The following is a 23688-nucleotide window of genomic DNA, read 5'->3' as shown; positions in this document are numbered from 1 at the left end:
ACCCACATGCCCCAATATAATATTCTCTTAACACGTCTGTGGAAGAACGGAGGAGCCGTGGGATTATTCTGTACCATGCTCTCTTTTTGCCAGTTACTAGTGAAGTGGAAGAAATCGCTCAGTTATAACCGCGACAGCAGCTAGGATCCTGTCAGCAGCCTCCTAGAGAGTGGCCATGAAGGCAAACTGCTGGAAGCCACAAGGGGAGAAAACAAACTTCCTGTCTTCGATTTCTTTTGTGACATGACTGGATAATAAGTGACAATTTTACCCATTGTAAATTAATATTTAATTTTTTTCTTACCTCCTTAAAGGTGTGAAGTTTCCCATGGTTCTTTTATTATAAGATTTGCTACATGTCTTCAACATGTTCTCAGCCTTTATAATGGTACAGAATTTCACCAGACCGCTGTGGTCTTCCCAGGCTAACCAGTCCTTCCTAACAGAAAACGCCTACTGGCTATGAAAATCCTGTGATTTGTCATGTGTACTGTGCACAGAGAAAGGAGTTGAGGGTGATGTGTGCTCCTAAGAGCCTGCAGTCCTCCTTGTGCATGTCTGTGTGTCTGTTTCGAGGTGAGGGATGGGTGGGGGGGAGGGGAGAGGTAAGGGGAGAGAACTGGTGAATCTGCCACAGGTGATAAGTGAAACATGGTCTGATACCTGTCAGCTTGAGGCAGTGGGGAAAGTACAGGCTGGATCTTGCTTATTTTAGGTGTTCCCTCATAATTTTTTTCTTGCATTGTGAGAACTGTCTTGAGGTGTAAGAAAGCAGAAACCTGCGTGGCTGCCTTCTGGAACACTGCCTTGGTTCTGAGTCTGATCGCTGCAGTGTGGCTTTGGGTAGGCTGTGTTTTCCATTTTATTTCGAATATCCTTCCTAATGATGCCCTGTGGGCTTTGTTGCCTATTTAGATCACATTAGTAAATTGGAGGTGTTTTCAAGGAACTGTCTGCTCTGATTCCTGGATCCATTTCCTGTGTCTTGAGATTGCCCTGCTCTGTTGATGCTGCTTTCTGTGAGCACAGCCAGTGAGACCAGCCTGAAAGACTACTGTACCTTTCCCCCAATGCTTTATTAAAATGTACTATCTTATTAATATTTATGAAATTTTAAACAGGTAATTAACATTTATTGTAGAAACCAAGCATGCTGTGTTCGGTACATAGACGTAACCCACCAATTTAAACATTTTGAGGCAAAACCTTCCAGAATTTCATCCACGTACAGCATTGTTCATAAGAAAATATAATTGTTGTGAGTTTCTCTGGATTCATTTGGACTCCCAAAATTCATATGTCAAAGCCCTGACCCCCAATGTGATGAATCTGGAGATGAGGGTCTTTAGGAAATATTAAGTTAAATGAAGTCATAAAGGTGAGGGCTTAATTTGATAAGGCTGTGGCCTTATGGGAGGAGTAAGAGAGCCCTAACTCCCTCACTGTGTGAGCACATAGCAGGAAGGCAGCTTGTCTGCTGCAAGACAAGAGTCTTTACCAGGCACTGACCTTGCTGGCACCCTAACCTAGGACTTTAGCCTCCAGAACTGTGAGAAAATAAATTTCTGTTGTGTAAGCCATCTGGTCTATGGTATTTTGTTATGGCAGTCCAAGCTAATACATACATATAATAAGCATGTTATTTTGTTATGTAGTCTATAACTAGCTTTAAATAGTCTCCACAGTATATTACACATATCTTTACATGTTAATAAGTATACATTTATGTCTCAATCTTATTGGCGGCATTTCATTGTATGGATGTGTCTGAGTTCATTTCAGGCTGCCATCACAAAATGCCATAGACTGGGTGTCTTGTAAATAATAAATATTTATGTCTCCCAGTTTTGGAGGCTGAGAAGTCCAAGATTCAGGCACCTGCAGATTCAGTATCTGGTGAGGGCCCGCTTCCTGGCTCCTTGAGGGCAGTCTTCTCGATGTAACCTCATACGGAAGAGGGGCAGTGGATCTCTGTGGGGTCTCTTTTATAAGAGCACTATAGTCTCTTCCTGGTTAAAGGGGGCTTCATGAGTGCTCTACCCTCATAACCTAATAATCCCATCCTAAAGGCCTCACCGCCACCTTCCATCCCATTGGGAATTAGGCCTCTGCATACGCATTTTGAGAGGACACACACATTCACATTGCAGGATGTGACATTTTGTTTAACCTATACCCACTGTTTCACTGTTCTATTTTTGTGCCAACAATAAATGCTGTGATAAACATCCTTGCATATATGCTTTAGACATTTGTCAAATTGTCTTCTTAGCACAGATTTCTAGACCTGGAAGAGTTAGGCAAAAGCGTATTTGCTTTTTTTTTTTTTTAGTATGAAATTTATTGTCAAATTGGTTTCCATACAACACCCAGTGCTCATCCCAACAGGTGCCCTCCTCAATGCCCATCACCAACCCTCCCCTCCTTCCCACCCCCATCAACCCTCAGTTTATTCTCAGTTTTTAAGAGTCTCTTATGGTTTGCCTCCCTCCCTAAGTTTTTTTTACCCCCTTCCCCTCCCCCATGGTCTTCTGTTAAGTTTCTCAGGATCCACATAAGAGTAAAAACATATGGTATCTGTCTTTCTCTGCATGACTTATTTCACTTAGCATAACACTCTCCGGTTCCATCCACGTTGCTACAAAAGGCCAGATTTCGTTCTTTCCAATTGCCAAATAGTATTCCATTGTATATATAAACCACAACTTCTTTATCCATTCATCAGTTGATGGACATTTAGGCTCTTTCCATAATTTGGCTATTGTTGAAAGTGCTGCTATAAACATTGGGGTACAAGTGGCCCTATGCATCAACATTCCTGTATCCCTTGGGTAAATTCCTAGCAGTGCTATTGCTGGGTCATAGGATAGATCTATTTTTAATTTTTTGAGGAACCTCCATACTGTTTTCCAGAGTGGCTCCACCAGTTTGCATTCCCACCAACAGTGCAGGAGGGTTCCCGTTTTCTCTACATCCTCTCCAGCATCTATAGTCTCCTGATTTGTTCATTTTAGCCACTCTGACTGGCGTGAGGTGGTATCTGAGTGTGGTTTTGATTTGTATTTTCCTGATGAGGAGTGACATTGAGCATCTTTCCATGTGCCTGTTGGCCGTCTGGATGTCTTCTTTAGAGAAGTGTCTATTCATGTCTTCTGCCCATTTCTTCACTGGATTATTTGTTTTTTGGGTGTGGAGTTTGGTGAGTTCTTTATAGATTTTGGATACTAGCCCTTTGTCCGATAGTCATTTGCAAATATCTTTTCCCATTCCCTCGGTTGCTTTTTAGTTTTGTTGATTGTTTCCTTTGCAGTGCAGAAGCTTTTGCTTTTTAAAGGATTTTGATACATAGTTAGCCAGATTGCCCTCCAGAAAGATTCTTTTGAGATTTTTAAAAGTTGAAGACAAGAACATTTGTTTTCTCTCCTTGTGACTTCAAGCAGTCTGACTTCCTTATTGCTCTTTATTTCTTAAGCTATTGACAGAGTTATTTATGAACAGAATAACCGCCTTAGATTGCTGTAGGTAGACTTAGGTCAATAACATGGTTGTATGGGGATTCAAATTAGCACTCATTTTGCCTCAACTGTTGGAGGCATGACCACAGGCATTCTCAGATATCCCAGGGGAATTCTGAACCGTTCTGTTGTAGGGGCTGGCATGTGTCTGTTCCAGGAGGTCTTCACCCTTTTAGAGCTGGTAGCTGTTTCTTAGATATTAAAGAGGAAATCAGCAGAAATACTGAGTAGAAACAGATGAGGAAAGCTGTTGTTGCTTCGCTCAAGTCTCACTTTTTAGATATTCCAAGTAGCTGATTTATGTTTCTCTCACAGATTTAGTGAGAAGCAACAATTCTCTTGCTTTGTAAAAGTAGCATTGTCTTTCATACTTAGAATATATAATTATTAGAGGAAACTTAAGAGACTACAGAGAAGAATAAAGAGGAAAATAAAAATCACCCATAATCCCATAGCCGAGAGATAATTACTGCTGAACATGTAGTGTGTTTTCTAATATTTTTCTCTGCTTATGCAAATATAAAAATAGCATATTTCATAAATCATTTCTTATGGCTTTCTGTTAAAGAAAGGTTTTATTTTTAAGTAATCTCTACACCCAAGGTGGGGCTCAAACTCAGCCCCAAGATCCAGAGTTGCATGTTCCACCAATGGATCCAGCCAGGTGCCATTCCTGACGCCTTTTTAAAATTTTCTTATGGCCCATAATGTTCCACTAAAATGCTAGTATGTGCATAGTATTCTACTGCCATGTATATTCTAGAATTTATTTGAATGCTTCTCTGTTATTAGGCATTTAGGTTATTATACATTAAAATTATAGAGGACATCTTCACCCAAATATCTTTCTACGGATCTTGAATATTTTCATAGGCTAGATAGTTCATGAACATGAACTTACTAAGGCAAGAATGAATTTTTAAAAGTCCCTTTAAGGCATATTCTTTTATTGCTTGATGATTGATTCCATTTACATTCCAAGAGCAGTGAATATTAGTCATTTCATAAAAATGCCAGCATCATTTTTGCCAATTTGCGAGACAAAGGATAATTTTCTTTCTTCTCTTTTTTTTTTCCACATTAATTCATTTTTGAGAGACTGAGAGAAAGAGTGTGAGTGGGGGAGGGGCAGAGAGAGAGAGGGAGACACAGAATCCGAAGCAGGCTCCAGGCTCTGAGCTGTCAGCACAGAGCTCAATGTGGGGCTCAAACTCACGAATCACGAGATCATGACCTGAGCTGAAATCGGATGCTTAACCACCTGAGCCACCCGGGCACCCCGAAGAGATAATTTTCAAGCTCCAAATCCTTTGTCATATTTATTTAATTTTATTTTTTTGAATGTTTATTTATTTTGAGAGAGAGAGAGAGAGAGAGCACGAGTAGGGGAGGGACAGAGAGAGAGAGGCAGAGAGAATCCCAAGGAGGCTCTGCTTTGACAACACAGAGCCCCACATGGGGCTCGATCTCATGAAAGGTGAGATCATGACCTAAACCAAAATCAAGAGTTGGACACTTACTGACTGAGTCACCCAGGTGGCCTTTTCATATTTATTTCAAATATTTTTCCATTTTGTCATTTGCCTTTTGATTACTTTCTTTATATACTTGTTTTACTAACAAAAGTTTAAATGTATGTAATAAGCATAATCATCTTTCCTCTATGATTTTTCCCATTGCTTTTATGCTTAGAAATTCTTCCCTAGATCAGATATTCCCACTATTTTCTTTTGGAATTATTTGTTTGTTTACTATTTGACTTTTTCATCCAAAGGTCCTGTCACCTGTTTTTGTAAATAAAGTTTTATTGGCATAGCCATACTTATTTGTTCATAATGCTGTCACACTGGCATGGTTGAATAGTTGTGACAGAAACCTGTAATATTTAGTAGCTGGTCGTTTACAGTTTGCCAACTCCTGCTTTGTTGCTTCACAGTTTATTTGGATATATAATTTAGTTGAGGCCCTAATTTGATTCCCTCCTTGTCCCCAACACTCATTTCCCCCAATCTTGTTTGTTGAATTCATTCATTCCTTACTCACTGACTTGTGATACTGCCTTTATTATATTTTATGTTCTTCTATATACTAGCCTTTATTTTGGTACCACTCTGTGTCCATTACAGAGGCAAAATTCTTCTCCAGCTGTCAGTTCAATTGCAATTTAGTAAAAATAAAACAAATTTAGGGAGAGAAACATAAACTACATTTTTAAGATAGAATATGTAGACTGTCCTCCATAAGTTGCTGAATGAGAGTCTTATAAAGCATATATTGGTAAAGATTCAGAGTTAAGGGTTAAGGTTTGAGTGTAGAGTTAAGTATATTTGTAAATTTGTTTCCTTGTGAAATAGCCTGTTCATAAACCAGATCAAGCTTGTCTTTGTAAGGACTCTCTGGTGCATTCTGATGAAGGAAAAATTCCAGTCTGGCAGCTGCATCCTCAAGTAACCTTGATTTGAATCTACATATTTTCTATATCCGCTCTTTGCTAACAAAAGGAGTCCCAGCAAAATATAAGCAGGGGTACTCCTAGAGTTTCCAAACCCAGTGTATTCATGTCTACGGGAAATACATCTGTATCTTAATAGATGGAGAGTAAATTCTAGCCTTTCTGTTACATGAGGCTAGTTTTCCTTCTTACCCTCATTTTACATGTGTGTAAGGTTTGGATATGTGTATGTTTGTGTGTGATGTATGTGTGGCTGTGTATTTGTGTTTGTGTGTGTGTTTTATTTTATCTCAGTCCTGGAATGTTGGATAAAGGAGTACTTTACATTTTCTCCAATGTCAGTGAACAATCAGAGGCTTTATCTTAGGATGCATTTCAATAAACATCTGTTTCTCTGCCAAGGAAAAACCGTGTCCTGGGGACTGAGGTAGATGTGACCTGTAAACTCAAGCAGAGCGACTACATGGAGCTGGTTGCCCGCTGGTAGGCTTTCTCTTCTCCCTCAAGTTCGTTCTGTCTTTACAGAGTCTCTGTGATGAGAGTGTGTTTATGGAATCCTAAGATGTGCACTTGGTGGCAGTCCTATATACCGCATAAATTTACCCTTATGCACTTTTGGAATTCCTTGTATGTTTTCTAGATTGATGACATAGGCAACAGCTATATCAAAGAATCAGTCTTACAAAGTACTCTTATTTCTCTCTGCTTTCTTTATTGTTGAAGAGCAGTTCAGAAAGAGCCCTGAAACCTTTTCCTTGTTTTTTTTCCCTTCTGCTGTGAAGAACTATTTCCTGTACTCACAACATTTCTGACAATAAATGTGTGGTTTCCCCACTGCCCCCCACATTAAACAATTTGGGCACTAACTACCTAGAGTTAGTATAGGACCCAGAGGTTGAGGGTTCAGTCCCGTGAGACAGCCCCCATTTCAGACGCTGGTCTGAAGTCCTAGTTTGTCACCTACACATCTGACTGGCCAGCTGTAAATCTGGGGTTCCCATGACCCCTTCCTTGGGTTAGATAATTTGCTGGAAATGCTCACAGTACTCAGGAAAATACTTGTTATAACTGGCTAATTAAAAAGGATGTAATTCAGGAACAGTCAAATGGAAGTGACACATAGGGCAATGTGTGGGAAAAGGATACAGAGCTTCCATACCCTCTCTGGGCACATCACACTCCTGACACCTCTATGTGTTCACTGACCCAGAAGCTCTTGGAACCCCTTTATTTAGGGTGTTTATGGAGGCCCCATTATGTGGGCATGCTCGATTAAATAATTGGTCATTGGTTATTGGGCTCAGTCTCCTGCCCTTCTCCCCTCCCTTGAGGTCAGGCTTCAGATCTGGAAGATCCTACCCTCTAATCACTTGGTTGGTTCCTCTGACAACCAGCCTCCAAGAGTCATCTCATTAGCATAAACTCAGATAAGGTTGAATGGGGCTTATTATGAATAACAAAAGATGCTCCTCTATCACTCTTGGAATTCTAAGAGTTTTAGAAGCTTTGTACCAGAAACTGGGGCAGAGACCAAATATATATTTCTTATTATGTTACGCCTCCTCATTTTCTCTTTAATTTTCAAGTATTCATTGGATGCCTGCTAATATAGTTTGTGCTGTCAGAGAGCCGGTAGGAGCTCCTAAGTGGGATGCAAGCTGTGACGGGGTAAGTTACGTGTAATTACCATGAGAGTATCTATGAGGCGCTCCTAGTTCACCTTTGGAGCAGAGTCAGGGAATGTTCCTGGTGGAGGTGATGTCTAACTTGAGTCTTGAAGGAAGAGAAGAATGTACCAGGTGAAGGGGTAGGTGAGGGGCATTTCTGCCAAGGGGCATTTCTGCCAAGGAAGGGGTAGGTGAGGGGCATTTCTCCCTCCCAGGGAGGGAGAGCTGAGACCTCCTTGGAGCTGCTAGTAATTCCACAAGGCTGGAGGGAGCTTGTGGAGCTGGACAACTGTGGGAGTACATTGGCGGCCAGTGGGCTGGAGAGGTAAGCAGGGAAGTAACCAGATCCTGGTGGGTCTTTTGGAACTGTATTCCAGTATTGGAGGGGAGCCATTTACTGAAGATTTTAGACAAGGCAACTCATGGTCAGACTGATGTTTTAGCAAAATCACTCAGACTGCAGAGTGAATGATGGATTGTTGAAAGGGAGGTCTGAACGTGGAGGCACTAAGGAGGGGGTCCTTGCAACAGAGTGACAGGTGATGTTGGCCTCATTAAAGTAGATGGGAGTGGAGATGGAGAGAAGTATCTGGATGTAAGAGACAGTTAAGTCCAGAAGAGAGAGGGGAAAGAGTCAAGAGTGTTCAGATGTTTGAAGTGTGTACCTCCAGGGCATCTGCTGAAGGAATGGGACAGAGGGGGTTGGGATGGAGGGGAGGATTTTGGTTTGGGGCATCCCTAGTTTGAGGTTAGGAGACATCCATAGATCAGTGTGTCGTGACGATTGAGGCTGCAGGTAGAGCTGTGGGTTCTAGCATGGGAATGGGTGCGCTGTCCTGGCTACAGTGCCCTGGGAAGTGCAAAGGAAATGGAGCTGGAATCACTCTTTGGAGTTGAGTGGTGAGGAGGGTAGAGGATAGCCTGGTTTGCATTTGGAAATGGAAGTATAGCCGGCTAAATCCTCAGAGCTTGAAGAACTTTGCCTGTGTGTGTTTGTGCGTGTGCCTCTTGCTTCCAGTGCCCTGACAGCGTCATCTTTATTATTCACAGAAACATTTAGGAAATATGTGCACAGTGTCCTTCTCGGCACAACAGACTTTCACGTTAAGTATCCTCTCTGTTCTTTGGAAGGGGCTTATATAGTGGGGTGGGGGAAACAGTGGGTCACTGAAGAAAGCCACCCCTCTCCACCTCCTCCCTTCCCTCTCCTCCATCATACTAGCTGACACTTACTGAGTATTCGCTAGTTATCATGTGCTGTTCTAAGCTCTTTATGTCCATTTACTTATTTAATTCTTAGGACAACCCGATGAGGTAGATACTCTTGTTACCTTTACTTTATAGATGGGGAAATGGATGAACCCGAATAAAGTAAATATTGTCTAAAGCCACATAGTGAGTAGGACAGCTGGGATTCAAATCAGCGATTTAGTTCCAGAGCCCTGTGTTCCTAACCATGGTACCCTGAAGTCCTGTCTTTCAGTACAGCAGACGCAAGTATTAAGGTGAAATCACGATGGGATGTGGAAAAGCACTCAGAAATGAATGAACCCCACAACAATGGAAGAATGGAGAAAAGATGAGACAAAGATGAACAGGGAGCCCCATCTAGCTTGGGAGATAAAAGCAAACATTAGTAGAAAAAAGGGCTGGATCCACAAGAAATCAAAGGGTAATCTGAACCAGTGACCAGGGGCAATCGGTCAAGAAGGATTGAAGAGAAGGTGGCATCTGAGCTGGGTGTGAAGGATGAACACAAACCCTGAAGGGGTTAGGGTGTAGGCGTAGCTGGGGGGAATCTGTGTTGATCAGAAGGGAAAGGTGAGTTCAGAGGTGTGCAGGGGAGGAAGGGAAGCTCAGAGCTGCGTGTGAAGTGAGGTGGCCAGTTCCTGAAGAGCTGCCTCATGTGCCCAGCACCCTGTGTTCCAGTCCGGAAACTTGTGTAGCCCCTGTAAGGTATTTTAGACCATCCTTCTTATGGCAGAGTGGGGTCAGAGGCAGAAAGGAAGAGACTGGAGACAGGGGGGCCAGGGGTGAAAGCTCTGAGCCCCCAAGCAAACCCTCTGATTGAGGGGATGGGGGGAAAGGGTCAGACTGCAGCGGTTTTTTATGGAGCTAGAATTTGCTCAACGCTGCACACTGGAAGTAGGCGAGAGAGTGGGAATAACAACACCCGGTCTCCTGACTTGGAAGGTGGTGATGCCATTAATCAAATGCAGGCACCGCAGGGGTGGGGCAGAGCGGGCCTCCGTGCAGCTGGTGAGAGCAGAGAGGGGAGATCAGGACTTCACTCCTGGTCTTGGTGAGTTCCGATGCCTGAGAAACCTTCAGGTCAGGGACAGATCCAGCTTCTGGAGGGCCCTGAAGCATTTACAATTTCGAGCCCCTCTTTAAGAAAACTACTAGAAAATTGCAAATACCAAGGGGCGCCTGGGTGGCTCAGTCAGTTACACATCTGACTCGATTTCAGCTCAGGTCATTTCTCACGGAGAAATTGTGAGATGGAGCCCCGAATGGGGCTCAGCGCTGGGCGTGGAGCCTGCTTAAGATTCTCTCTCTCCCCCTCCTTCTCCTCAAAAAAAAAAAAAGGAAAGAAAATTATAAATACCAGGTTAGATGCAAGACCTTGGGCGGGGCCCCTGCGAGGGGGTTCCTGGAGCTTAAGCCTGCTCCTGCTTCATGGTAGATGTCTGAGGCTCCCTGTCTCCTTCCCTGTCTACATCTTCCTGGAGGTCCAGATGTCCCCAGGCTCTTCTCTCTGAGCCAAAGGCTGGTTGTCATCCTGTTAAGACTGTTAGAGCTAATTAAAGTTAATCCAGGGGTTACCTTACTGTGGTGTTCATGCTTTCAGGCTTTTCTGCAGAAAAGATACCCTGCTTCCACTGTCTTAACACACAAGAGAAACAGAAAAAAAAAAAAAAAGCTACAAAGGGCTTTCATGGGGTGAGGGGTTTGGTATATTAGCCCTCTCCGTGACCAAAAGAGGATAACAATATGAAAGTATCTTCTACTTGGATTGTCAACAGGAAATGGTAGCCATGTAGACAATGAACTATTTTTTTTTTAATATTTTAAGGTTTACTTATTTTTGAGAGAGAGACAGCAGGAGTGGGGGAGGGGCAGAGAGAGAGAGGGAGAGAGAGAATCCCAAGCGGGCTCTGCATTGTCAGCTCAGAGCCCGACTTGGTCTCGAACCCACAAAACCGTGAAATCATGACCTGAGCTGAAACCAAGAGTTGGACCCTCAGCTGACTGAGCCAGCCAGGCGCCCCTAGACAACGAACTGCTAACACTTCCAGCTTTTCCTGTGAAGAAAGAGTTTCAGGGAGCTGTTTTACCTATAGCCTCTTACCAAGAATGAAACCTTTTCAACCAAGTTTATGTGGTTTCCTAATAGGGATTAAAAGTGGTTTTATAATAGCCGGGAAATGTAAGGCAAAAGACAGCACGTTTAGATAATTCTCCCGATACTACTTACAAAATGAGTTTTGTAGCAGGAAGATGGGCGTGGAGAACAGGACCCTAGAATCATTGTTTAGTCTGTGTCTTTGATCATTCTGGCTGGAAAGCCTCTCCTTGCAGGGAGGTGGTTGCCGACACTGCCAAGGACAAGGTTATATTTGGGCAAAATGTTATCCTCCCTCCTCCTCCTGCGCTTGGCCGTGGAACCCCTACTGAAGTCCTCATCCTCACTGCGGCCACCCGCCCACCCCTAAGCCTCAGTGTTCCAGAATTCCACCCCCACTTCCTTTTTCTGTCAGTTTCTGCCTGTGAATGATCTCAGCTAGATGTTGGGCTCTTATCTGATTAAAACACTCACACATGGTATAAATAGCTAACAATTCTATCTGCCAAAGGGTATTTGCATTTTAGAGGGGAGTTTGCTAACTAAGGGTAGTGCTGGAGGTGATGATGAAGGATTTGGGAGCAGCCTGTCTTTTATTTCCAAACTGTGGAGTGAATGGGGTTTGGATGCCACTGAGTCTCCGAGTTTGGGTTTGTGTTTTGATCATAGAAGGAGAATATTTTTTACCTCATTTTTCTTCTTTTCCAAGAAGGCGAGTTTTCTGGGTATGGTTATCTAGAGCAAATTTCAGATGTTTAATTAGGGAGGACATGAGATTTTTGGCAGGGGACCCTCTCTGCTGTGACTTGCCACCTGCAGGCCACCCAGTTCCTCTCCTAAGCTCCCAGAAAGATGAGCTTGGGAACCCAGCACCTGGCTTTGGAAAGACAGCTCCTGCTCTTGTGAACTGAAAATATCTGCAATCTGCAACTGCATCAAGGGCCTCAAATGCTGGGGCCTTGTAAAGAGAGAGCACGAAGATGTTACTTTCCCATTAAATGCATGGCCTGCTCGTGCTCTGAGTCTGTGTTTAGAACTGAGTGCTGCATCTTAAGAAGGACGCATCAGGGCAGGAGAAAATCCAGAGAGGAGCTATTAAAAGGACCAGTGTGCATTTATAGCAAAGTTGGTAGGTAGGAGCCCTTTCTATGTGTGTTCTCTCCCAGAGTCTTAAGTCAGACCAGATCATCCTACTTTTATAACTCTGGCTGGGGGGTCGGGTGGGATGAGGACTGAAAAGAGGCAGAGCCCTGAACGTTTTAGCCAGTCCTGGAAAGTGGTCATCGTTGTCTTATTTTTGGTTTCTCTTTTCTACTAACTGGACTAGGATTTCACCAGATCTTTTTGCCAAATTGATAAACGCAGGTGCATTGATGATTTCTGGGAACTTTGATACAAGAGAGTTCATGCTGAATTTCCGTTTTCACTTTTCACCCTTAGAATTCAGCCACCTTTTCGAATGGGCTGTTGTGGTTTGGAAGGATGCAGGCTGCCGCCCAGATCATACTCTTGTGATCGGTGTTGTAAAACAAGCGGAAACTCTGATAGTTTCTGCAGATGCGTGTTTATCAAAAAAGCTGGGCACCGTCCAAAGGAAAGCAGGCAGTAATGCTCTTAATTTTGAAAACAACCTCTAGCTACACCAGAACATTAAAAACCTTTTTGATTTCTTATAATGTCTAACCACCCTCTGTTGAAAAAGAGAAAAGTGAAGAAAAACGTTGAGGATAAGCTTTAAGACTGCTTAAGTTGTCTGAGCTGCAACCCCAGACATGTAGGACTTGGCTGGACGCAGACAATTAGAGAATTCTGGAGAAAGCCACACAGTCTTGAAACAAGAGAGTTCATCATGTCAGAATTCCTTCTATTGGGAAATGAATTTTAAAAAACCCTTAAAGCTATTTTTGTTTTTCTTATTAAAAAATGTTGTTTTGCTATCCTGTCTTTGGCCACCTTCTAGCATGTGTGTGTGTTTATGTGTGTGTGTTCGTAAGCTGCTATGAACCTTTGTTCCAGGCCACATACCCACCCTCTGAGTCTGTGAACAACAGGATTAGTGATTGGAAAGACTGTTGAAGGAACGCAGAGAATTGCCACACTAGGTTTTGGGAGAGTACTTAGGCCATTTGTTTCCAACATACACAAAATGTATGAGCCTCTAATGCCGAACTCTGAGTTTGGGTTAGGTCTTTTTATCACAAAAGTAAAAGGGGGAGTTGATGCCAATCTTTCTTTGACTTCCTATGTACCCTCTTATGTGTGGTTGGATGATCTGTGTCACAAAATCATGATTCTAAGGTTGGTCCTGCTTCTCCCTCTCTTTCCCCCTTGACCTTCCAGGGACATTGTGGCTGTCTTTCTCCACCACCCACTCACTGTGTGTTTGGGATTATATAAACTCATTTTGATAATAGCCCTAAAGATTAATCTGGTTGCTTAAATCCATAAGCAAATATAGATGGATTTGGATTGTCCAACATGACAGCCTGCCCCATCACCTCTCTCCAGTACTATTTTGGAAGTAATAGGAAGTAATCTGATCTAGAAGAGTTGTGTGCCCTGAGTTTCAGCTGGATTATTAGCAGTCAGGGAACCTTCTTTTAGAGGGTGTTGTCACTCTACTAGGTAAGAGAGAGACTAAGAGCTCATTTGGGAGGGGGTTAGGGAGGTTGGTTTAGAAGGAGGCAGTGCTGACTAAGAGTGGACTCCCTGAATCACACTTCTCCTCCTTTATGGATTTTACCAAGTCTCTTGGATTGGAAACTGAAATATTTTGGCAGCTCGGCTTGGGACTCTGCCTACATGATTCAGATGGAAACCGAGGCCAGGAGTGCTGGAAGTGCACTCGAGGTTAAAATGGGCCTTCAAGCTCTCATCACATAATTGGTGACAGGCTTTTTCCATTTGTCTGTCTGCCAGGACCAATGATCAGCCCTTAGCTGATACCCTAAGGGGAGCACATTGGAACCATGAAGGTGGGGCGATTCCTACCTTTACGGGCTTCTGCTTCGTTGAGTGACGTGGGACTCATATGCGGAAGTGTGTGTGTGTCCCGTCTTGTCACACCCTGTGTGGCTTTTCTCTGTGATGCATCCCCTCACCCCTGCCCTGTGACTCCACCATCTGCTCAGGCCCTGTGTTAGCTGTTCTCATCTGTGACTCACCCACAGAGGGCCAACCACATTCAAAGGAAAAGTGGAGCTTGTCAGGGTGGGCACTGTGGTGTAGCCTTTTTCCCATCCGGGACGTTTTTAGGTGAGCAGCACACCTTGGCAAAGCAGACTGGCCTCTGCCTCACAGTCTGAGAGACTCCTTGGGGCTTTTGCAAAGAGGATTGTGGGGATTTAGCAGGGCTTTGTCATGTTGGCAGAGGTTAGACTGGGCCGGTACCACACCTAGGCAGAGCAAAGCCCTCTCTAATTATGAGGTTAGAAAGTGTTTTCTGTGATATAACAGAGATGCTCCAAATCTGGAGTATTCCTGACCATTCAGGACTTTACACTTCATCCTGATGAGCTGTGAATCAGCAAAGCATAGAGACAGGGAAAGTGAATTCCCAGGAAGAAATCCTGGTGGCTGAGCCCAGCACACCCTGGAAAATAGTCTAAGGACAAAGAGGTGGGCCCTGCGGATGGAGTGCTGAGAGAGTGATGGAAGTTGTCACAGGAGTGGAGGACAGCTGTGGAATGAGTGGGTGGCGTGAAATCCTCCGTGGAGGGCCTCAGCTAAGTGCGTTTGCTGTGTGTTCCCTAAGTTACCCAGATGTGTGGCACCTCAGGCAGCTTGGGCAGACCCCCCCCCCAAAGCCCATCCCCCAAGCAGATGTATTCTAGAGTAAGTGCCCCCATGCAGGCCTCTTTTCCTGTTCAGAGGTGGTAGAAATACATCTTGTCTTCTTTCTGTTCAGCCATCTGAGAAATGGGTACAGATCGGGCTTGGCACAGGTGGAGTTTCCAACAGGCTTGTGCTGTTAGCTTTCCCATTGGCAGAGCAATTGAGGTCCAAGTTATTATGATAAAACAGAAAAATTTACACTGGAAATTAGGCAGTGGCCATAGTCATCCTTCTGCAACACAACAGCCTGTGACCAGAGTGGACAGACCTTGGCCAGCTTGCTTAATGAACTACCCTTTCCTCTTGTGGAAAGGAAGATTTGCATTAGATTATCTCTTCCAGGTCAGAAATTCGTTGGTTTTGAAATAGGTTGTTGGAATATACAGAGATCATTAAGGAACTATAAAGCATAGTTCAGTTGGAGTATGAGGTAGAAATATATGAAAAGTTAAGTAACTAGGTAATACTAGTCTTGATCTTAGCTCAGGATGACTTTAGAAGGTATAAGTCAGCTTAGGTGAATTGCTGTCGGTACTCAGGATCTGGAAAAAGATGTGTGATCGTGGTCGTAGTAGTGTTGGTTTGCACCGTGGATACAGATGGGGAGGGTGTGTAGTGATTATTAGTAGCACCCATGTTGCTCAGGGCTCTGTCCTTGGTGAGCATCTTCTTAAGTGATGTCATTCACTTTGATTGTTTCAACTACCACCTGCTGGTTTGTGGTCTCCTACCTTATCTGCATCTGAAGCTCAGTTCTCATCCTCATGTACCTATGGCCATGTGACATTTTCTGCTTAAAGCCCTTCAATGGCTTCTCATTTAGCTCAGGCTAAAACAAAAATCCTTAATACATCTATCAGTATATCTGCACTCTGTTTACCCCACCAGGTTCAGCATATGCTATTCTCCCCTGGACCATTGCGCTGAAACTGCATGGGCTACGTTTCGGCTCCCCAAAAGGGTGAGCTCTTTTGTGCTCAGAACCTTTGCACATATACCCCCAACTCATACTAATTCAGTCATTCTTTTATTTTATTTTGTTATTTTATTTTAATTTATTTTTTACAGTAGGCTTCATGCCCAGTGTGGAGTGTGGAGTCCAACGTGGGGCTTGAACTCTCGACCCTGAGATCCCGACCTGAACTGAGATCAAGAGTCAGAGGCTCATGGGGCACTTTCGTGGTGCAGTTTGTTAAGCGTCCGACTCTTGATCTCTGCTCAGGTTATGATCTCACAGTTCTTGGGTTTGAGCCCCACATTGAGCTCTGTGCTGATGGCGTGGAGCCTGCTTGGGATTTGTCTCTCCTCTCTGCTCCTCCCCTGCTTGTGCTCTCTCTCAAAATAAATAAATACACTTAAAAAAAAAAAAAGGAGTCGGAAACTTAACTGACTGAGCCACCCAGGCACCCCTAATTTAGTCATTCTTTATTAGAATTCACTCTTCTTTCTAGCCACAGCTTAAGAGTATCTGCCACAGAGAAGGCTTTTTTGACCCAGATTGGTTAAACATCTTCTTTTCTTCTAGTCTAATTCTGTGGCTAGTTGCTTTCTGGGTGATTCCATTGTGAGCTCTAGGTATGCTTGTAGAAATCCTGGGCAGTTAACAGGTCTCCCTGACCTCCTTTTTTTCCAGCCTACTTGGTGGCATTATATGATGATCCCTTGTAATGTTATCACTTGACACAGTACCCTGGCATTAGCTTTATATAAATGAATGATATTAATAGAATGTCTACAGATAAATGCCCTCCTCGGAAACGATGTTTCTGTCATGATTGGACTTGGTGTCCTTGATAGTTTGGTGACCTGCACATTGAACCCCATGGTAGATGACCATTGCCCATCTAGCAGATAGATTTCTAACAGCATGATTCAGATTCTAGTGACTTTTTTTCTATGCATACATTTCCTTAGAACACAATTTCCTATTTGTAGAGTGGTAGTCACCATATCTCACTAGCTTCTTACAGGTTTTTACTTATTTATGATTTAAAGTGAATGGAAACAGGGCACCTGGCTGGTGCAGTTGGTAGAACATGCGACTCTCAATCTCAGGGTCATGATTTCAAACCCCATGTTGGGTGTGGAGCCTACTTAACAAAAGTTAAAGTGAACAGAAACATGAAACTTAATGTGGAATATTGTTGGGCTTCTAGAATATACTATTCTAAAATGTAATAATTATATATTTTTAAATGCAAAAAATTGGTTACCATGTATAATAATCCATTGGTTACCATGGATTTTTGCTAAGCGTGTCCTAGTTCTTTTCCAGAAGTCATGCAAAAGAAGGTATGAAAAGAACGGGAAAGAACTACCACTTGATATGTAGAAAGAAAAGACATTATGGTATTAGGTGCACAACTGGGAAGAAGGAACATAGATAATTAATCAACCTTGACCAGGGACATAGTTGTAAATATATTTACATATATAATATGATTTTATATAATTATGATTATATAAAAGTGTGATGATAGGATGAATATACTGAACTCTTGAGGTGAATGTTTTCTTGTTGCAGAAGGAGGTCTGTGCATTTGAGAACTAATTTTTCTGAGAAGATTAGTATAGGGTTTCTTAGTCTCAGCACTAAACATTTTGGGTGGATAAATCTTTGTTGTAGGGACTGACTTGGGCGTTGTAGGATATTTAGCAGAGTCCCTGCCCTCTACCCACTAGATACCAGTATCAACCCCCTTTCTTCCACAAAACAGAACTAAAATCGTCTCCAGATATTGCCAGGTGCTCCCCAGAAGAGGGTAAGATTGCTCCCGTTTGAAAACCACTAGATTAGACTATCTGATGCTTTGGGTTCAGTCTGTAGTTCGAAGGGTAAGTGCTGCAGACACGGCCGAGACGGGCGGCAGCGGGCACCCCTCAGCATCAGAGTTCCACCCCAGGAGATGGTGGGCACACCCCAGCTTCTGCTGAGACTCAGGCCAGCAGCACTTCACCTGCCTTGGGCATTTCATTTTGGGTGTTTCTGAAGTAAATGAAGTCTGGCTCATTGTTGTTGTTGGTTTTTTGTTTTGTTTTGTTTTGTTTGTTTAATTTAATTTTGAAGCAACAGTCCAGTTTTTAATTATTTTTTATTTTATTATTATCATTTTTTAATATTTATTTATTTTTAGACACACACACACACACACACACACACACACACACACACACAGAGTGTGAGTCGGGGAGGGGCAGAGAGAGAGGGAGACACAGAATCCAAAACAGGCTCCAGGCTCTGAGCTGTCAGCACAGAGCCCGATGCAGGGCTTGAACTCAGGAATGGCAAGATCATGACCTAGGCCAAAGTTGGACACTTAGCCGACTGAGCCACCCAGGTGGTCATTTTTTAGTTAAAAATTATCACGTGGTTATTTTTAGTTTTTTTAAAGGAGCTCTGTGTCAGAAAGGGAATAAAGACCAAACATATAATGAAATATATATTTATTTAATTTTTTAAAAGTTTATTTATTTATTTTTGAGAGAGAGAGACAGAGCGAGCATGAGCAGGGGAGGGACAGAGAGAGGGAGAGACAGAATCCCAAGCAGGTTCTGCACTGTCAGTGCAGAGCCCGATACGGGGCTAGAACTCACGAACGGTGAGATCATGACCTGAGCTGAAACCAAGAGTCGGACACTTAACTGACTGAGCCACCCAGGTGCCCCGCAAATATATATTTCTTTTTTTTTTTAACGTTTATTTATTTTTGAGACAGAAAGAGACAGAGCATGAATGGGGGAGGGGCAGAGAGAGAGGGAGACACAGAATCTGAAGCAGGCTCCAGGCTCTGAGCTGTCAGCACAGAGCCCGACGTGGGGCTCGAACTCACAGGACCACGAGATCGTGACCTGAGCTGAAGTTGGACGCCCAACCGACTGAGCCACCCAGGTGCTCCACAAATATATATTTCTTATTATAATTTGTGATATCACAGTTCACCTCCTGGGCTTTGAACAAGGATATCTTCTAAGAAAACATTCCTAAAGGTCAAAGGGTCCTGGCCTATTACTGGAATCTTGTTCAGTCATTAGTAACCATCCAGTCCACCAGCACATCCTATGAAAATGCCCCCGGGGCAAGGCCACTCAGGTTTGCAGGCTTCTATTCTTGTCAGGTTCCAAGAGCAGGAGTGGTGTCAGCAATATATGGCTTCGCCCTTTCCAGCATCTGAACTGAAGAACGGTCCGAGGGAAGAGATGCACAGGGCAAGGTTGTGGGGAAGGGCAAGCTGTGGGGAAGGCGCCATGGAGCTTCCACGCTCTCTCTGAGCCCACCACTCTCCACCCCTCTCACGTGCCACCAGCCCGGAAGCTCCCTTAATTCTACTTTTAGAGCCAGTGCAAACCTCCCTTTGCAGGGAGCTAGGTGATCCCCGTCAACTCCTGTGAGCATTTGATTGTCTCCCTCCTTGGTTCCCGAGTGCTGGTCCTCAGACCGTGACAAAGCTTTTTCTGATCTGTGTGGAAATGAGGAGAATAAGGAAAATGTAGTGAGCTCTTACAAATTTAAAATCTTTTTAAAGGGGTGCTTGGGCGACTCAGTTGGTTAAGTGTTTGACTCAATTTCGGCTCAGGTCATGGTCTCACAGTTCATAGGTTCAAGTCCCGTGTCTGGCTCTGTGCTGATAGCACGGAGCCTGCTTGGGATTCTCTCTCTCTCCCTCTCTCTCTGCCCTGCTCCTGTTCATGCACTCTCTCTCTCTCTCTCTCTCTCTCTCTGTCTCAAAAATAAACATTAAAAAAATAAAAGCTTTTTTAAAAAAAAGTTCTAAGATTGTCATTTCTGGTTTCAAGTGTGTTTACGTGTGTGTTTTCAATAACCCTTCTTTATGAAATGTTGGTAGTGATTAATGTTATTTGGGGTTTTTTTTTTTGTATTTTTGTATTGTTACTTGACACAACAAATATTGGGAACCTATGACAGTGCCCTGATAAAAAGTTGACAATATATGTGAAACTTCTTCGACAAAGCTGTGAATTAAGGATATCAAAAAAAGTATCTTCTCGTATTGCAGCTTGTTGATATTAAGGTATATTGCTGAAAGTAATATGCTTTTTTTTCCTCTTTGAGGTAAAAGCATTATGTATTTTTGACATAAGCAAATTCCATGTATCATCCTTCTAGTTCTAACTGCAGTGAGAGAAAACATTTAATAAACTGTTTTTTTAAACAAACTGCTTTAATCACTTTCACCACCTCTAAATGATCACAAAAGGGACCATTAGATTTCTATACTGAGCCAAGAATATATTTAGCTCAAACAGAACTCTCCCTTCTTACACTGTTAGAAAGAAAAACACTTACTAAAATCTTTTCACCAGCATTCATTTGGGTGCAGTACAAATGGTGACTTTAGAGGTTCTCTCTTCCACCGCCATATTTTATAGCTACTCAGAGGGCACCAACATCTGGCTTTTAATCCAGTTGAGTGATTTGGGAACTGCTTCCCCCCCCCCCCCCCAGTCTGTCCTGAATAGTGGGAAGGAGGGCACAGGCACTTGAAATGGTACCACTGGAAAGGATTCCTAGTGAAGTTATGCTGTTCCTCATAGTCCCTGCCTTCCTCCATGGTATTTGTCAGTTCTGGTTGCTTCTTTCCACGACAGCCATTTGTATCTCCCCAGGTTGGGTAGTACCTGGTTAAAATAATAGACGCTCTTTGCATGTCAATTATATACCTTTTCCTAGGAATGCATATTTTTTTTTATTTCCACATCTAATCTCCCAAACGTTTCTGTGAAGTAGGTTGAAGGCAAGTGTTACTCTGCTTATGGCGCAAACATGGCAGCTAGATAGTGGTGACATCATTTCTCAGGTAACATAACAAGATTATACTAGCTAGGTGGTTGGCCCAAGAATTAGGAATTTGGAGTCTCACATTTGGCCCACAGGGGTAAAATTACTGTACTGTCATTTTCCCGGGAATTTGGTAGGAAATTGAAGTATTAGCAGTTACTCATATTTATGTTAATTATTTTTATTACTGCATATGCTGTGGAAAGGAAAGCTCTGCTTTATTGAGGAAGTGGGGGGGTGCCCGGGGGGGGGGTCTCAGTCGGTTCAGTGTCTGACTTCGGCTCAGGTCATGATCTCACTGTTTGTGGGTTTGAGCCCCCCGTCGGGCTCTGTGCTGACAGCTCAGAGCCTGGAGCCTGCTTCGGATGCTGTGTGTGTCTCTTTCTCTGCCCCTTCCCCTCTCATGCTCTGTCTCTGTCTCTTGAAAATAAACATTAACAAAAAATGCAATGTTATTAAGGAGGGAGAATTCAAACTCCTGACCGCGGAATGGAAGTCTCTACTTTTCTCCATGCCCCCCTTCCCACAGGCCCTATGATGCTTCTTCACTTCAGGTCTTACTGTTCTCCAACCCACCATGTTCCTCCAACCCTCCGAACCTTTCTGTATATGTGGTTCCTTTCCCTGGAATGCCTCTTGTAATCTTCACTGCTTGACGAAGGCTTGCTTACCCTTTAAGACCCTGGTTTTTAAGGTGCGTCCCCAGATGAGCAGCATCAGGAGCGCCTCCAGACCTGCTGCATTGGAGGCAGCCGTGGGACAGCGAGGCTGTGGCAGCCCCTCAGTCCCGGAGGAGGGCCAACACAGGTCTCCCTCCCAGCTCCAACAGCCTAGAGAGCATAGAAGAGGGCCGGGCAGTCTGTGTTGTAACAGCTCTCTGAATGATTCTGACACAACGGAGTTTGAGACCCACACGTGTAGGCGCCTTTCACATGCACCTCATCTCTGAAGCTTATCCGGAGAGTTCTTGAGAGGTTGTCTTTCCTCAACTCTTCCTGCAACCAAATGGCAGTAGCTTAATGCTGTCTGAGGAAATTGGAAACGATGGTCTTTCTGTCTGACCAGGAAGAGAACCCAGGATTGGGAGCATCTAGCCCAGCAACTGTTCAATAAAAATATAATGCCAGTCACATATGGAATTTTACACTAAAAAAACAGTAAAAAGAAACAGATGAAATTAATTTTAATAGTATGCTTTATTTAACCCAGTATATTCAAAGTCTTTTCCAACATGTATCAGTAAAAACTTACGAATAGGATACTTTATGTTTTTTCTCATACAAAGACTTTGAAATCCAGCATGTATTTTATATGTAGAGCCTATCTCAGTTTGATTAGTCGAATGTCAAATGCTCAGTAGCCCCATGTGGCCAATGGCTGTCATACTGGCCAACACAGGCCTAGCCTGTTTCTTCTGCCACTCGTGGTATTGAAGTTACTTGCTCCCCACTGGATTGTGTGTTCCTCACCTCTCAGCCCTGCACAGTGCCCTGTGGTTAGCAAATGCCTGCTGAGTGATTAATTGAGCAGACAGGGGAGTTAATGCATGAATCAGCTCATTCACAAATGGATTAATGAGTAAATACAGAGAGCGTTCCATTGACTACTTTCACGAATGTTCCTAAGAAGTTCTCTTATGTAATAAATGCTGGGTCGCTCAGAATGTGACAAAATTAGTGTCACAGTAGAAGGTTGAAGGAAGCCCAGCTAGCCACAGTGGTAATATGTACCACTGAATTACAGAAAATCTGAGCCGAAAAGAACTTGACCATCAGACAGTTTGGTGTCCTAATTTGATGAGCCTGTGTCCCCAAGACAAGTAGAGACTTGGAGGTGGCATGTCAGGTCTGGGGAGCTGGATCTGCTGACCCTTTTGGTTGATTTAAATCTATTGCAATAAACCCAGAAGTCCTATGTTTGCCCTGAAATCAGTGAACACACATTGTAGTATATGCTGCAGTTATTTCAAAATGAGATGTTGGGGAAGTGTTAACATAGTCTCCATTTAAAAATGCTGCCAAACAAAACTTGTTTGAGATTTTTTGTTTATTTTACTGCCTTCAGGTCTTAAATCAGCATTGAAGGCTCATGAAAGTTGTCATGAATCTAATGTACACATCTGAGTAAGAGATTCTGTTTAAAAGGGGAAAATAATAGTGTGTTGAACCTATAATATTGGGTAAGGGGTATTTTTTTCATTACTGGCCTAATTGCAGTGAGTTGTGGAGGATCCATATGTGGAGGATACATATGGAGGATGTAACTTTGGCATCTTATTCCTCTAATGGCGGGAGAAAGGAAATCCTTACACATGCAGTTGCCTTTCTCTAAAGAGATTGCTTCATTGCTTTCAGTTAGCAACCATAGGGTCACAAATTTGAACTCGAATGAGAGCTTTTAACTCAGCTGGCAAACAAGGTGTTTGAGAAGGGATTCCAGGCAACAAAACCCTAGGGTTGGTTTTGTTCTGTGTTCTCTTTGGGAAACTATCCTGCTAATAAGCAGGTGTTTCAGTCTGTGATCATACTGTTAAAAGTATTTGAGAGACGTGTGAAACTTGTCCTGCTCTGTAGGTTCTTTCTCATTGGCTCGAAATTGAAAGGCATTTCATTTTGACAGGGGCCCAGGGGAAAAGAAGAGAGGAAGGTGAGTGAAGGGTAATTCTGGTGGAAGAATCTACGCACAAGTTTGTGTTTTTCCCCAAAGTCCAGGTAAATAGAAATGATCAGTCACTAATGAGTCAAAGCCTGCCATGGCGTCTTGATAAGGCCAAGGGTGTGTGTTCCATCCTGTGGAGAATAGTAAGCGTTTTGGCCTCATCCTTACGCCACCCCTTGCTTTCAGCCAAGGGCAGTCATCTGTGTCATACCTGCGCAGAGACATATCCGGGAACCCATCCACATTTCCTTGTTATGGATCTGTGTTTAAACATCGTGGGTGTTCTTGTCCCTTTTAACTTAATAAATGAGGATCTGTGATTCTCAGACATAGATGGATGAACGCCTCTAAGAGGTCTCACCTGAGTGCTGCGCAGGCCCACGGGTCTCAGCTCAAGATTCCAATTGAGCAGTTTGGGG

General features: G+C 43.3%; 1 protein-coding gene and 1 long non-coding RNA gene across 16 annotated transcripts in view; both read left to right on the top strand.

The window, feature by feature from the left end:
* DOCK9 (dedicator of cytokinesis 9) overlaps window positions 1-23688 on the top strand; it is a 289683-nt gene that overhangs the window by 74160 nt on the left and 191835 nt on the right. The gene's annotated exons all lie outside the window — the stretch shown is intronic.
* Window positions 582-12242, top strand: LOC128314566 (uncharacterized). The gene is made up of 2 exons (XR_008296355.1): window positions 582-7778; window positions 7826-12242. It is a non-coding gene; the product is annotated as an uncharacterized LOC128314566 (long non-coding RNA).

This window comes from Acinonyx jubatus, chromosome A1 (genome assembly GCF_027475565.1).
Source record: "Acinonyx jubatus isolate Ajub_Pintada_27869175 chromosome A1, VMU_Ajub_asm_v1.0, whole genome shotgun sequence".
Taxonomy (NCBI): Eukaryota; Metazoa; Chordata; class Mammalia; order Carnivora; family Felidae; genus Acinonyx; species Acinonyx jubatus.
The sequence above is the reverse complement of the archived record's forward strand: the minus strand, read 5'-3'. Positions and strand labels throughout refer to the sequence as shown.